The sequence below is a fragment of the Acanthisitta chloris genome, unplaced genomic scaffold, assembly GCF_000695815.1.
Source record: "Acanthisitta chloris isolate BGI_N310 unplaced genomic scaffold, ASM69581v1 scaffold2535, whole genome shotgun sequence".
In the NCBI taxonomy this organism is placed as follows: Eukaryota; Metazoa; Chordata; class Aves; order Passeriformes; family Acanthisittidae; genus Acanthisitta; species Acanthisitta chloris.
The window spans coordinates 16,117-24,568 of record NW_008672952.1 but is presented as its reverse complement, the minus strand read 5'-3'; the positions used below and the strand labels follow the sequence as shown (position 1 = coordinate 24,568).

The window sequence follows — 8,452 nt, the reverse complement described above, 5'->3', positions numbered from 1 at the left end:
CTGAGGGATAAGCAACCACCCAAGACCTTGTCTGGGGTTGCACCATGACTAAGACGTGTTCCCGTTGAGGTCCCAGGGTGGGGACTCTGGGGATATGGTGATGCTCTGGTGGCTTTGCCAATGTATGGCCCCTTTAAGGACTCAGCTCCACAGATGAAAGCAATCTTTATGCTTTGTTTTTTTTCCTTGAGTCTCACTAACTGCATCACTGCTCTGTCTCAATTCAGCGTCACACTTTCTGCAGAGAAATTAGCTTTTGAAAGATTGGTGTTTTTAGGGCTTGGGATGTGTTCAGGAACCTAATGCTGAGTTTCTTTCAGGCTGGTTTTACAGACAGAGGTGATGAACAGAGAAGGGAAAATAATAACATCAAATAATAAGATACAATAACAGAAAGGAACAATGAGGGTAAGGCGAGGGCAGGGCAGGGGGAGAAGGATGAACATGAAGATGTACAAGAGCAGGTATGAGGTGAAGAGCCTGTGCTCATGTACTGTACATCCTGCACGGCTATGAAAAACAGCAACTGCAGCTGCAGAGGAAAAAAATCCCTTTCCACAAATGATGTTCTCGTCAAGACATCCCCGGAATGGCCCTGAGTCCCATCACCACCAGCATTAGCTGAGGCTGCCTGAGCCCTTCCCTGCTCCAGCAGAGCTCTCTCCTCTCTTATTTACCGTCAGCCAATGCAACCAAGAAATATCATCCAAGCCAAGGGGGCAGTTGAAGCTCATAAAGATTTTTTCCCTTGCTTTTGCGTTTGCTTTATGAGCCCACAGCACTCTGGCATAGTTCAAACTAAATAAAAGTAATAAATCCACATTTCAATGAAAACACGAGTCCGAAGGAAAGGCAATCCATCCCTCAGCTCCCAGAACAGAGCAGTCTCCCTGTGACATCATTCACTTTGCCACCAGCACTCTGAGCTGCTCAAAGGCTGCGGGAGGAGCTGATCCCAAATGCTTGCAGGGGGAATGGGATGTGCCCAGCAGAGCTGCTGTCCTGGAGACACCAACAGCAGCATCCCCACCCCGGGAGACCCCCAGGAGATGCTCAGTGTGACAGAGATGCCAAGACCTGGTGGGAGGGAGCAGGGTGAGGTGATGCTGTCTAGACAAGAGGCTCCCACGCAGTCCTGCTTCCCACGAGGGGTTGGAATGAGGAAACAGGTCCCCAGCTCTCCATGGGGAGTACTTGGGGGGCTGCAGATGCTCTTTGGGGAGAGTCAGGGGTTCCCATCTCACTGTCCCTGCCTGCCAAGGAGCATAGCACCCCCAGTCTGGGTCTGTGTCCCTGCGGCCACACACTCAGCCTGGCACACTAATAATCTGCTTGTAAAAAGACAACCTGACCTATCATCAAATCACAGAATGGTTAGGGTTGGAAGGGACATTAAAGCTCATCTTGTTCCATCCCCTGCCATGGGCATGGACACCTTCCACCAGCCCAGGTTGCTCCAAGCCCCATCTAACCTGGCCTGGAACACTCCCAGGGAGGGAGCAGCCACAGCTTCCCTGGGCCCTGATAGTAAAGAATTTCTTCTCAATATCCCATCCATCCCTGCCCTCTGGCAGCATGAAGTGATTCCCCCTTGTCATATCACTCCAGGCCCTTGTCCAAAGTCCCTCTCCAGCTCTCTTGGAGCCCCTTTAGGTACTGAAGGGTGCTATAAGGTCTACCCAGAGCACTTCTCCAGGCTGAACAACCCCAGCTCACGGTCTCCTGCCATCTTCCCCCTCTACCCTGCTCATTTCCATCTTGCTCACGGAGTAGTAACTTAGTTCATACCAAAGTGGTCTCTTGTGCTGCCTCTCACAGCAGCAGCAAGGCCTGGGGTTGGTGTGTCACCCATGCCATTCCTTGGAGCAGTCCTGGCATTTATTAATGACAAACAACCCAGATTTTCTCCAGCTGCAAAGCAGAAGCAGACACAGCCCCAGGAACTAGCCGCCAGCTCAGCTCCCCTCCTGCCAAATTGGATTATTCCACATTAGCAGCAGGGGCTGTTCAAGCCCCTCCACTTGTGTTTGGTTTTGCACAGGAGTCTTTTATGCCTCACAGAGATGTTTATGGGGAAAGAATCAGCAAATGATTTGGTTTTCTCCTAATGTGGTGCCAGCTGGCAGCCGGGAAGGCTGTAGGAACAGGGGTTTATTCCAGGTGCAGCTCTTCAGTGCAGAGCAGCACTCCTGAAAACCAAACAGCAAGAGCATGTTTAATCACACAGCTCTATGGCATCCTGCAGGTCTGGCACCACTCTGGGTCCTGGAGCACTGGGATGAGGCAGTGAGATTGCCAGGACACCTTCCCAAGACAGGCAATACACAGACTCACCAGGAGAATAAACATCTCAACTCACATGAAGACACAATGGACCAAAGGGAGTCCAAAGTGATGCACAGAGTATAAACCTCCCCAAGAGTGGCTTTGGCCACTCTGTGCTGTGGTTGAAGCATGTGCAATAAAATAACCTTTTTTTTTTGTTATAAAAAGGTGGTTTTAGCTTCCAAATGAATGAACTGCTTTGTGCTGGTCACAGGGGGAGAAGCAACCTGAGATGTCCCACTGAAACCTCCACCACACACCCAAGTTCTCATGCACAGTCCAACTGCTGAGAAAATGGGGAAGTTTTTCTATGAAAACTAAAAATCATTCCAAATCTCATCTGAAAAACAGCTGTTTTCCAGACCCCCAAAACCTTTTGACAGTGATTCACAACATACACAACTAAAACCATTTAATGGAGTCAGAAAGACTGCACTGGCTCTTGATGTGGTTTAGATAGTCTACTTCAAATTCACCTTTTTATTTCACCTCCTTGGCTATCCCCACACAGGGAAACCTCAACTCATCTCATTCCTACCATGGAAAATAACTATGGCACAACCTTCTCTCCACTCTGGAGTCCAGGAGAAAAGTGCCCTACCTGGACAGGGAAAGCTGAGGCTCCTTGTCCTGGTGTTGCCAAGCATTAAACCACAATGCCAAGCTCTTGGCTGGCACAAGCAGCACCTCCCAGAGAGAAGGGCAGAGCACAGAAGGATGGGGGAAGGATGGGAGGAAGGAGAAGAGCAGAGGGGGAAGAAACTTCACTGCTCCAGAGACAGGTCTGCCCCCACCTTTCAAGCTGCAGCCCCTTATGAAATGGAAAGGTTTTATTAGAAGGTGAAGACAAAAGCACATTTATTATTAGAACAAAAGCCATAATAAACCTTATGTAAAAGAGAGAGCAATCACCTGCCCACCCATGCTGGCAGCAGCTCCTCAGCTGAGCAGCCACCTTCCACCTCATCCTGCCTCCTCAGTTGGCTCCAGCACACCCTAGAAAAGACAGCTCTCCTTCCTTGAGGTGGGCAGGGATATAGACAGCATCCCTGGGCTCCAGCACCCCAAGAATTCGGGTTGCAGATCTGATCCCCTCATCTCTAGGCAGTAAAGGCAGCCAGCCCCAAGCCCAGCTCTCCTCCCAGCATTGCCAGGGCACTGTGTGCTCTGGGTGGCATTTAGCTCATCTGCCTCTTGCAGATAATTTGAGGCTAAACACTGTCCCTGCATTTCAAGTGCTTGAGCATGGCTCAGATGGAGGGAACAGCAAAGCACAGCAGCAGCTGAGCCAAGCTCACATAGGGATCTGCTCCCTCCCAGCGAACTCGCTGCCAGCTCTGAGCCTTCACCGCTGTCTCCTGATTCTCTGGTGAATGAAGAGCATTGAAAATTCACTTCTGGTTGTACATTTCCTATTCAATTTGCAGCCTGCACTTCCAAACAAAAAACAAAAATCACACCTTGTCTTAAACCTGCAGGAATTTACAAAGGCACAAGAAATTACCTGCCAACACCACACACTTGGCTTCAGGCTGTTTAATAACCACTTGCAAGGCTCAGAGGCATTTTGAGACCAGGGAGAAAAGGTGTTAAATCTTATGGCTTTTTCCTCTGGCTCTGAGAAGGATTTAATGTCCTTTCACCCCAATCTTGAAATGCCTCTGAGATGGGGTCAAGGAAGAGGGGCTAAGATGAGCCAAGCAAGGTAAGTGCTTAGGAAGCTTTCCTGAAGCACTGTTCATCCTCTGAAGACATGAGCTGCACCACGGTTCCTACCATATTGACAGTGAGAAACTCAGCCCAAAATAGCCTGATGTGAGAAGGACAGATGGAAGGAGATGAAAAAAGAAAGTAAAGAGGGGGAGAAGGAACGAGCAAGAGAAAGGGAAAAGGGAGAGGAAGATGCACACGTCCTGCTCACAAACACGTGCAGGAGGGGAGGGGAAGGGCAGCACATCTTGCAGGATGGAGCAGGGATGACCTCAGGGAAGGGATTCAAGTCCCCAGCACCCCTGGTTTGGAGGAAGCTCAGCACGTCTGCTGGCAGGCACCTGGAAAAGCCACCACCTGCTCCAGGCACACACTGACAGCTGGAGAAGAGCCACACGGACAAAACCTCCTGCCAGCGGCGGCGAAGCATCCGCGCAGACAGACCAGCAGCTCCCGGGCAGCGTGGGCTCAGCTGCCTCCTCAAGGTGCTGCTTTAATCACAGAAGCACTTTCCTTAGCCTTCCCCTGCAGAGCCTACATCACAACCGAAACACCTAAGGTTTGCAAACAAACAGGCACAGTGCCAAAAATGCAGCATCACTGGCTGCAGCTGGACAAGCTGTTCCCAGCCCAGTGTCCTGCTCCTTCCAGAGAACTGTGCCTCTCCAAGAATCATGGAATCATACAGCCATTTGGGTCAGAAAGGACCTCTAAGAACATCAAATCCAATTGTTAGCACTGCCAAGGCCACCACTAACCACATCCCCGAGTGTCACATCTACCTGTCTTTTAAACCCCTTTGGGGATGGTGACAGTGCCACATCTACCTGTCTTTTAAACCCCTTTGGGGATGGTGACTCCACCACTGCCCTGGGCAGCTGGGCCAGGGCTTGATCACCCTTTCAGAGAAGATGCTTTTTTCCCCGATATATAACCTCAGTCTCCCCTAGCACAACTTCAGGACATTTCCTCTCATCCTGCTGCTTGTTACTTGGGAGAAGGGAGCAATCCCACCTGGCTACAACCTCCTTTCAGGGAGCTGTAGAGGGCATATGCTGCCAAGCCTGGGCACTGGGCTCTGCCCACTGGACAAAAAGGTCCTACAGATGCTGAGGCTGCTCTCACACAGCTCCCTGCCTTTGCTAATGAGCTAAATGAGTCTCTGCAGTCCTGACAAGTGACTGATCCTTGAGGAGGAAGGACTGCACGAGCGTGGAGGTGGGATATGAGACCACCCTGTGCCTTGGTCTTACCTGAGGGCCAGGCTGGCAGGGTGTGCCCACTCAGAGGGATGGTCGTGGCTGGTGTCCTGCTCTTACAGAAAGCCTCCCCTGGAGAGAAACATGCTAAACCCTGTGCCCTGATGGGACCTGATGGGAATGAGGGACCCAAAATAAACACCAAGTGCGTGTGTCAAGTGTGACATCCTTAGGTGAGGATCACATCTTGCTTGTCAGCGCTATATAGGGCACTGAGATTCTCAGCAGTGCTGGTGGCTCCTGTGGGAGGAGAGCTCAGCACTTTCCAACCTCAGACTGCTCCCCTCCAACACCCGGCTTGGGGGTGGCATCACCCTGTGCCCAGGGGGCAAACACTTTATGCCAGAGTGTGCTGGGCACAGGGGGTTGAGGGACAGGGAACACAGACATGGGATCAGCAATGAAACACACCTGAAACTCACAGGAGGGAGCTCAGGGCTGAGCCCTGGATGGCACATGGGGATGTGGGTCCTGTCCCCATGTAGGGGAGTGGATACAAACTGGAAGGATGAGCAGAGCTCTGGGGCTTCCAGCAGCATGTCCATCTCCAGGACAAGAGACAGCCAGGCCCAAGCCCATGCTGCAGCCCAGGATGGAATTGCTGCTGTGCTTATGAACAGCTCTGTTGGGTGCAAAGGATGCCAGCTGTCAGCTCACTGTGCTGGCAGCAGGATCTGGGATCATTTCCTGTTCGTCAGGATCAAGCACTGCATTTTCATCCTACCCTTACAGGAGAGTTCAGTAGTTGAACATCCTGCCTGATTTTTGCAGCGATTCTACACTGGAAACACACTCAGCATCACCCAAAAGAAATGCCCAGGTTCAATGGTGTGTGACCAGTGCCACCTCCAAGGCCTGACAATGCTTGGAAGAACAGCCCAAGGGAACTACATCCAAGGCTGTAAGCAGAGGTGATGCTCAGCAGGCACCTTCCCATGGGGATGCCAAGCACAGACCCATATAGGCAGGCTGGGTGGTTGGACCCCAGTGCTGAGAGCAGCCCACAGTTGTGTTATTGCCAGGGGAAGGCTTGGAGATGCCATGCTGCAGTCTAGGCAACAATCACAGAGCATCAACACCCTGTCAGGAAGCAACTGCACTTCCCAGTGAACCTCAGCATGGACTCGGTGCTCTCCATGCAGAGACACCCATTGCCAGAAACACATCCCAGCAAGGGGCTGCCCAGCTCAGGATGAGGGAAAGCAGATCAAGGCCAAACCACTTTGTAAGCAAAACCTGTTGCCCCCCCCCAAGGCTCTCTTTCAGGTCTTCCCCTTAAAGGTTCCCTGCAGGACCAGCTCACAGCAGTGCCAGTTCCTGCCCTTCCTCACAAAGTGGCACTGAGGGTCCCAACTCGGAGTGGAGCAGTGCAGCAGTCAGGTCTGGCACAGACACAGAAATCTTCCCATCACCAAACCATCCTGATACCTCCTGGCCTCAGCACTGCCCAAATTCCTGGTATAAACCCTCACCCACAGCCAGGAGAGCAGAAGCAGCAGCAGACCTGAGGCTGGAGCCTGTGCTGGCAGGGCAGGGGAGGGCAAACCCCAGCAGGGCATGTCCCTGGCACAGCATTTCTCTGCACAAAAATCACCTTACTAAAAGCTGAGGTAGCAAACCAGCATATGGCATTCAGTGAAGGCATTGAGAGACATCTCCAAAGGCTCTTTGTTGGAAAAAGCTTTTGTTAAAGTGTTAAAAATAAATAAATTAGCTGCTGACTTATTGTCCCCCTGGGATGGGATTCAGCAGCACAGCATGGCAATGGCTGAGCAGGGCATTGTATCCAGGCTGCTCTGACCTGCTGTGGAGACCATCACCAGGAGAGCTGACTGCAAGGACAGAGCAGCTGTAATGGTTTCAGCAGCCAAACTGGACCTTTCTCTGTGGCCTCCTTGTGTGCAAGTGTCAGGTGATGAAAACGCATTTAAGCAAGACCTGACTGTCCCTGGGGGGGATCAAACATCGATTGGTGGGAAAATCTATTTTCAGACACGTTTGGGTGAACTCCTCACTCCCTGGAATGCTTTACCTCCAAGAAACCCTGCACTAAACCCTCCCCAGCAGAGTGCTGCTGTTTCCCACAGCAGAGACTCCAGCCACCTTGTTGACTGTAGCAGGGCTGAAGCAAAGTCCCATTTATTCCTGCCAAAAATATCTCAGACCGAGAGACAAAGCAAGGCTGCAGGAGGTGGGAGTGTGCAGCCTGAAGGAGAAAGGATGGGAAGGATCCAAGAGCTGCCCTCAGCTCCCCGACGGGCAGGGAGCAGCCAGACTCCTCTGGGACACAAACAGAGCAAGGACAAGAGGGAACAGGTACAAGATGCAGCGAGGGAGAAATTATACACCCTGAGAGTGATTAAACCCTCTGCCCAGAGAAGCTGAGTAATCTCCAGCATGGGAGATGTGCAAAACTTGGCAGGACTGGTCCTTAGCCAGCTGGGACAACTTCAAAGCCAGTCCAGTTTTGGAGCAGGATTGGAGCAGAGCCCTCCAGGGCCCTCTCCAACCTCTGCTCTTCTGCAATGCTAATTTTCTTCCCAAACCTTAGCAGTTCAGATTTCAGCTATTGGCACCTCAGCAAACAGAACTTGAAGAGGCCAAGGAAGAGACCACAGTCCTGCCAGGGCCTGGCCCAGAGCTTCCAACCCCAATGCCTAACAGGAATATTTGCAATCCCTTTGGAGTACCACTGTGTCCCTGGGACAGGCAGTGGTCAGAGCTTCCCCTGCTTCCAGCAGAGCTGCACAAACAGGACATGGTTATCTTGTAAAAACGTTTGTTTGTGTTTTTAAACCCACATCTCTGGTATTGCAGGAGATCATTTCCCCATGAAATGGGATCCAAACAGATAGTTAAACATCCTCACCCCTGCCAGCAGCTTCCTCCCAAACACTGAGCACTGCACAGCTTTGGGCTTGTCTCTGGCTGTTCCCCATCACACCTTTCTCTTTCAAATCCCCAAAAAACAAAGGACCAACTTGCCTCAGAAAGAGTTCAGCTTGTAAGGGAAAGACTCAGCCTGTCACGGCTTGCTCCAGCCACTATCACTTGGTGCCAGGGGAGTTTCTGTGCCCAGGCAGCAGGTCTGCAGCTGAGCTGCCTTTCCTGGCACAGCCAGGAGGCTGCCCCAGTTCCATCCCCATCTCAGAGCAGCC

General features: G+C 51.6%; 1 protein-coding gene across 1 annotated transcript in view; it reads right to left on the bottom strand.

Annotated features, from left to right (window-relative positions):
* The window catches only part of KCNT1 (potassium channel, subfamily T, member 1), a 37,001-nt gene that overhangs the window by 25,868 nt on the left and 2,681 nt on the right, over positions 1-8,452 (bottom strand). The window lies entirely within an intron of this gene.